Here is a 7,881-nt window from a genome sequence, read left to right on the forward strand (position 1 = left end):
CCCGATGATGGATTTCTTCAGCCGCAGCTTGGATCCAGACTTCAGCCCAAGGATGGACATCACTCTTCAGCCCCCCGCTTGGGCTTGGATCAACACTTCCGAGGCTTGGATCAAGACTTCCGAGGACGGATCGGTGATACCCGGTGAGGTGAAGATAAGGTAGGAAGATCTTCAGGGGCTTAGTGTTAGGTTTATTTTAGGGGGGTTTGGGTTAGATTAGGGGTATGTGGGTGGTGGGTTGTAATGTTGGGGGGGTATTGTATGTTTTTTTTACAGGCAAAAGAGCTGAATTTTTTGGGGCATGCCCCGCAAAGGGCCCTGTTCAGGGCTGGTAAGGTAAAAGAGCTTTGAACTTTAGTAATTTAGAATAGGGTAGGGCATTTTTTTTATTTTGGGGGTCTTTATTATTTTATTAGGGGGCTTAGAGTAGGTGTAATTAGTTTAAAATTGTTGTAAGATTTTTCTTATGTTTGTAAATATTTTTTTATTTTTTGTAACTTAGTTCTTTTTTATTTTTTGTACTTTAGTTAGTTTATTTAATTGTATTTATTTGTAGAAATTGTATTTAATTTATTTATTGATAGTGTAGTGTTAGGTTTAATTGTAGATAATTGTAGGTAGTTTATTTAATTAATTTATTGATGCTGTAGTGTTAGGTTTAATTGTAACTTAAGTTAGGATTTATTTTACAGGTGATTTTGTTATTATTTTAACTAGGTAACTATTAAATAGTTATTAACTATTTAATAGCTATTGTACCTGGTTAAAATAATTACAAAGTTGCCTGTAAAATAAATATTAATCCTAAAATAGCTACAATGTAATTATAATTTATATTGTAGCTATATTAGGGTTTATTTTACAGGTAAGTATTTAGCTTTAAATAGGAATAGGTTATTTAATAAGAGTTAATTTATTTCGTTAGAATAAAATTATATTTAACTTAGGGGGGTGTTAGGGTTAGGGTTAGAATTAGCTTTAGGGGTTAAAAAATTTATTAGAATAGCGGTGAGCTCCAGTCGGCAGATTAGGTGTTAATAAGTGTAGGCAGGTGGTGGCGACGTTGTGGGGGGCAGATTAGGGGTTAATAAATATAATATAGGGGTCGGCGGTGTTAGGGGCAGCAGATTAGGGGTACATAAGGATAACGTAGGTGGTGGCGCTTTGCGGACGGCATATTAGGGGTTAATAAGTGTAGGTAGCTGGCGGCGACATTGTGAGGGGCAGATTAGGGGTTAATAAATATAATATAGGGGTCGGCGGTGTTAGGGGCAGCAGATTAGGGGTACATAAGGATAACGTAGGTGGCGGTCGGCAGATTAGGGGTTAAAAAATTTTATTAGATTGGCGGCGATGTGGGGGGACCTCGGTTTAGGGGTACATAGGTAGTTTATGGGTGTTAGTGTACTTTAGAGCACAGTAGTTAAGAGCTTTATAAACCGGCGTTAGCCCAAAAAGCTCTTAACTACTGACTTTTTTCTACGGCTGGAGTTTGGTCGTTAGAATTCTAACGCTCACTCCAGACACGACTCTAAATACCGGAGTTAGGAAGATCCCATTGAAAAGATAGGATACGCAATTGACGTAAGGGGATCTGCGGTATGGAAAAGTCGCGGCTGGAAAGTGAGCGTTAGACCATTTCCTGACTGACTCCAAATACCGGCGGTAGCCTAAAACCAGCGTTAGGAGCCTCTAACGCTGGTTTTCACGGCTACCGCCAAACTCCAATCTAGCCGTTAGTAATTTAAAAAAAAAAAAAACCTGCATAAAATTGAAAGCAAGCAAATCTGTTAAAATATTTTTTCTTGAAAAAAAGTTAATGCTTTAGTTCCATTTTCCCAGTTTTGTATTTTACATTTTATGTATAGTCATCAAAATATGCAACAGAAAGCTTTAGTTAAATATAAGATAGAAATAGTGAACACTATTAGGGCCTTAAAGCAATTCCAAAAAATTGGATGCTTACTAAACTAGTAATTTTGTTTCTAAAGAATGTTTCATCTAACTGCGCCCTTTCAAACAACTTGTACTATGAAATGAAATGCTATTAACACTAACAGATAAACTTGATACACTGTTATTTGCCTGAGGTGATGACTTTGGATATATAACAGTTATATAAATGTATGATCATAGGCAAAGCAAAAAAAAAAATAACTTTTCTTAGCACATGCTCCAATAAATATTATTGCAAGACAGAAGGCTTCATTTTTCTTACTACATTTGTGTACTTTTTTTTTGACAACAAGGTCTGTTTCAATCCCTTTTTATCTATGAAGTTATATGTTAATTGAATCATATGGCTGTTTTCAAGGTTTTAAATGTTGTTCAAGAGTTAGTTGTTGCATACAGCTTCAAACTATGTCAAATGATAACTGTAGAGAAATAAAGTGCAACCAGAATCAAGTGTAGTATAACAAAATTTGACACACAACAATTCAATGTTGCACTTACAATATCACAGGTCTTTATTGCAAATAAATCCAAACATTCACAAAGAGCAAATTCTAAAGCTTATGGAAGCTAAAATCCTGTATGTTGATTTCACCATTCACAGTCCTCCTTCAGCATCTCGTAACACTATGCTTAAGAGCTTGGCGTCTCCACACGTAACTGGAGTCGGAAGTGTAGTCGCGTAATCGGGATGTAAAGATCTGAAAGATGCGTAATCCGTGTAGGTTCTACTGGTCTTCGTTTGCACCAAGGATAGCCTCAGCGCGTTTCTACCACCACCGTGCGGTCTTTGTCAAGAGGTAATTTTTGCTTATTGATAAGGTTAAGGTTGTACTATATCCTACTTATTGTGGAAAATATCAGCAGTGTTTGACATTTTGTATTATTGTTCTTATATATACAATTACATGTGTGTGTTTTTATTTGTGGTGACAATAATATAGATTAATATTCATTACTATTGGGTCTCCCCCTACAATATACTAGCACTGTTTAATTCTTTTAAATAGAAACTATGTCAACTACCATACTACTGCTTTCATTGGACACAGTTATGACAATTTGTTTAAACCTTTTAACCCTTTGCAGGACATGTGGTTTTATTGTTAATGTTAAAGTTTTTGCACATATTCTTATTTAAGCCAATTCAATTTTTTTTTATTTTCGTTACATAAATGTGCCTGTGAAATTTAATTTGAAAGAAACATAGATATTCCCTTTTTGTACTTTTCTATTCTCTGGATGGTATTTTCATGGATGGTTTTAAGGGTTAAGACAACACAAATTTCTCTTAGTTTAGTTTTAAAAACACTTTTTTGCACGTAACATACCACACCTGATGACATCAATGTCAAATTATGATATTGAATATGGTAATTGATCTCTGGTAGTTAGGACACTGTTAATATACAAAAAACAAAAGGAAATGGAAAAGTCAGTCAAATCCTGCTGTGAAAAATAACTGAGAGATAACAGAGAAGACTGAGATAAGTTCAGAGTTAGGCAAAGGCAATGGCTAGACCAGTACCTGTGCCACAGCAACAGAGAGAAGTAAAAAGGCTGTGCCTCTGAGAGGAAGAATGGGTAGAGGCCAGCCCCTGGCAGAAGCTGGAGCAGGGAAAAAAGAGAGGGGTGAGAAGGGCTTAGCCTATTAGAGTGTATGGTGGTGATAGAAAGGGCAGATGGCCACAAATGGGCAAACAAATCTGGGATAGAACACAGAGGAATATATATGGGCTATTAACATACCTGCTAACATTTGTGGCTAGACATTGGAGACTCAGGAGGATGGGGGTGTATCATTCTTTTGTGGGCGGGGTATGTTGGTAAGGGTGGGGCATGGGTAGATTGTGGAGGGATCATGAGTATGTCTGGTTGGCTAGTGGGCATGTCTGGGTGGTTTGTGGGTGGGACTAATGAGGATTCTGCAAATCAGGCCATGTTGATGTCTCAGAGGGACAGAGCTCAGAATTATGGATTGTTCCTTTCAAATAGGGACACTTGGGTGGTCTGCATTGAGACTCAAAGCACCTCAAATACTGTGTCAAAGGGATTCAAGAATTAAGGAAAGGTGTGGGAAGGTATTATTCTATTTGCAAAATTATTTTTTTGCAGTATTTCCTAAAACTAATCATGATTCATATATCCTATGTACTATATTTGGCGTTAATTTCTCATAATGTTTTTTCTTCACTTGCAGCAATCATTAACCCAACTCTTTATAACTTATTGCCTTGGGTAAGTGACATTCTTTCAACCCAAGTAAGTTATACAATCCACATCAAAAGGATTCATACCCACTACCCTTAATACAAATATAAATGTAAAATTCACCAAAAACAATAGATTCCCTAAAAAAAGGTAATAACACAGACACCAGGTAACCTTACATATTAGCATTTCTACTGACGGAGTCTAAGGTATGGTATTAAATGGACATTAAAGAATGTGAGCTTTTTACCCTAGTAAGTCACTTTTAATTGAAATAAGATAAGGAACAAACTTTTAAACCAAATGGGACATATGTTACAATATGGTGGTGTCCAGAAAACAGTCAAGAAAGAGTAAAAATTAATTTCTAACATTACATTCAAATTAGTGTGTGCAAGCAGACTAATGTTCCATAAGTCCTTGAAAAAACAATAAAGATTATTTCAATTTAAGAGGTGCTGTTAGATCATCGCCATAAATGATTAATTGGCTTTAATGCAAGATATTACAATAATTTTTAGCTGTTGAGTTCTTTTTTTCAAATAACTTAAGACAGGAGCTGATTGTGGCTTTAAAATAATTATGCAAGCATCTAACTAAAATACCTATATCCTGGAATATGAGATCGTCATCTCCAGCTGCTCAGTTCTACTTTTTCAATAATATAAAAAATGTTTTTTATAAAGCAATATAATTAAAAGCCACTGCTTAGTAAATGATGACATTAGTCAATAAGTTCCTTGATGTGATATATTTATGCTCAGCGCAGTTCCAGATAATTTACAATAGCATCACCAACCACAATGCTCAAATCCTTTATCAAACTAGACTGACTCCTGTTAATCAGGACCAAGTTGTGCTATAGAGTAAGCCAGAGAATGTGACCACTGGTAAAAAGCACTTGAATTTGTTTTTATCATGTTAGTATTTATTTTTAGGAATTAAGTCGTTTTAGAAAACTGCACCATAAGCTTCCTCTTAAATTGTAAATTATTTGGGCTCACAGTACATTTAAGAGGAATTATTTGAATTTTAGACAGTTGAGATAATGGACTTGATTTATCAAGGAACAGACCTAAAAAGTGATCAGAGATTTTAAACACAGCCAAGATTGTTAACTTACACAAGATTTGATCTAATTGTTCCCACAAAACTCAGAACAGCTAATAATGGATGCCAATCACTGAAATCGCATATGGGTTAACCCCTTAACGACCAACAACGTACAGGGTACGTCCTACAAAAAACGGTTGTTAACCAAGGACGTACCCTGTACGTCGTTAGTGTTTTCAAGCGGTGGAAGCGATCCTGATTGCTTCCAGCCGCTTTCATGTTATTGCTGTGATGCCTCGATATTGAGGCATCCTGCAATAACAATTTTTAGCCATCCGATGCAGAGAGAGCCACTCTGTGGCCCTCTCTGCATCGAACATCGATGGTCACAATTGTTGGTTTGCAGGGAGGCGGGTGGGCAGTCATCAATGGGGGAAGTGCGTCGTAGGGGGGCGGAATCATGTGCGGGAGCACCGGGAGCATGCATGGGCACATGTGCATGCACGGGGGGAAAACTACATTATGGCACAATTTGATTTTGCTTAGGATAAGGTGGGAGAGAGGAGGGGGGAATTTTTATCTAAGGGATCTGGGAGGGGTGGGGGTTGGTTATTGATCGGGGGCAGCTACACTACAGAAAAATATTTAAAAATAAAAAAAACAACATATTATATGGCAAACTGGGTACTGGCAGACAGCTGCCAGTACTCAAGATGGCGCACAATAAGTTAGAGGTGGAGGGTTAAAGAGCTGTTTGGGGGGGAATCAGGAAGCTTGGGGGCTAAGAAGGGATCCTACAAAGAATATGTTTTTTTTTAATACTGGCAGACTTTCTGCCAGTACTTAAGATGGCGGGACAATTGTGGGGTGGGGGAGGGAAGAGAGCTGTTTGGGAGGGATCAGGGGGTGGGATGTGTCAGGTGGGAGGCTGATCTCTACACTAAAGCTAAAATTAACCCTGTAAGCTCCCTACAAGCTACCTAATTAACCCCTTCACTGCTGGGCATAATACAAATGTGGTGCCAAAAAGCAAGGTCAAAGCCATATATGTCTGCTATTTCTGACAAAGAGGATCCCAGAGAAGCATTTACAACCATTTGTGCCATAATTGCACAAGCTGTTTGCAAATAATTTCAGTGAGAAACCTAATGTTTGTGAAAAAGTGAAAACATTTTTTTATTTGATCGCATTTGGCGGTGAAATGGTGGCATGAAATATACCAAAATGGGCTTAGATCAATACTTTGGGTTGTCTACTACACTACAATAAAGCTAAAATTAACCCTACAAGCTCCCTAATTAACCCCTTCACTGCTGGGCATAATACACGTGTGGTGCACAGCGGCATTTAGCGGCCTTCTAATTGCCAAAAAGCAAAACTAAAGCCATATATGTCTGCTATTTCTGAGCAAAGGGGATCCCAGAGTAGCTTTTATAACCACATATACCACATATACCAAAATGGGCTTAGATCAATACTTTCGGTTGTCTACTACACTACAATAAAGCTAAAATTAACCCTACAAGCTCCCTAATTAACCCCTTCACTGCTGGGCATAATACACGTGTGATGCACAGCGGCATTTAGCGGCCTTCTAATTGCCAAAAAGCAACACTAAAGCCATATATGTCTGCTATTTCTGAGCAAAGGGGATCCCAGAGTAGCTTTTATAACCACATATACCACATATACCAAAATGGGCTTAGATCAATACTTTGGGTTGTCTACTACACTACAATAAAGCTAAAATTAACCCTACAAGCTCCCTAATTAACCCCTTCACTGCTGGGCATAATACACGTGTGGTGCACAGCGGCATTTAGCGGCCTTCTAATTGCCAAAAAGCAACACTAAAGCCATATATGTCTGCTATTTCTGAGCAAAGGGGATCCCAGAGTAGCTTTTACAACCATTTGTGCCATAATTGCACAAGCTGTTTGTAAATAATTTCAGTGAGAAACCAAAAATTGTGAAAAATTTAACTTTTTTTTTATTTGATAGCATTTGGCGGTGAAATGGTGGCATGAAATATACCAAAATGGGCTTAGATCAATACTTTGGGTTGTCTACTACACTACAATAAAGCTAAAATTAACCCTACAAGCTCCCTAATTAACCCCTTCACTGCTGGGCATAATTCACAAATGGTGCGCAGCAGCATTTAGCGGCCTTCTAACTACCAAAAAGCAACTCCAAAACCATATAAGTCTGCTATTTCTGAACAAAGGGGATCCCAGAAAAGCATTTACAACCATTTGTGCCATAATTGCACAAGCTGTTTGTAAATAATTTCAGTGAGAAATCTAAAAATTGTGAAAAAGTAAACAATTTTTTTTATTTGATCGCATTTGGCGGTGAAATGGTGGCATGAAATATACCAAAATGGGCCTAGATCAATACTTTGGGTTGTCTTCTAAAAAAAATATATACATGTCAAGGGATATTCAGGGATTCCTGACAGATATCAGTGTTCCAATGTAACTATCGCTAATTTAAAAAAAAAAAAAATGGTTGGGAAATAGCAAAGTTCTACTTGTATTTATTGCCCTATACCTTGCAAAAAAAGCAAAGAACATGTAAACATTGGGTATTTATAAACTCAGGACAAAATTTAGAAACTATTAAGTATGGTTGTTTTTTGGTGGTTGTAGATTTTGGGGGTCA

The sequence above is a fragment of the Bombina bombina genome, chromosome 3 (assembly GCF_027579735.1).
Source record: "Bombina bombina isolate aBomBom1 chromosome 3, aBomBom1.pri, whole genome shotgun sequence".
Taxonomy (NCBI): domain Eukaryota; kingdom Metazoa; phylum Chordata; class Amphibia; order Anura; family Bombinatoridae; genus Bombina; species Bombina bombina.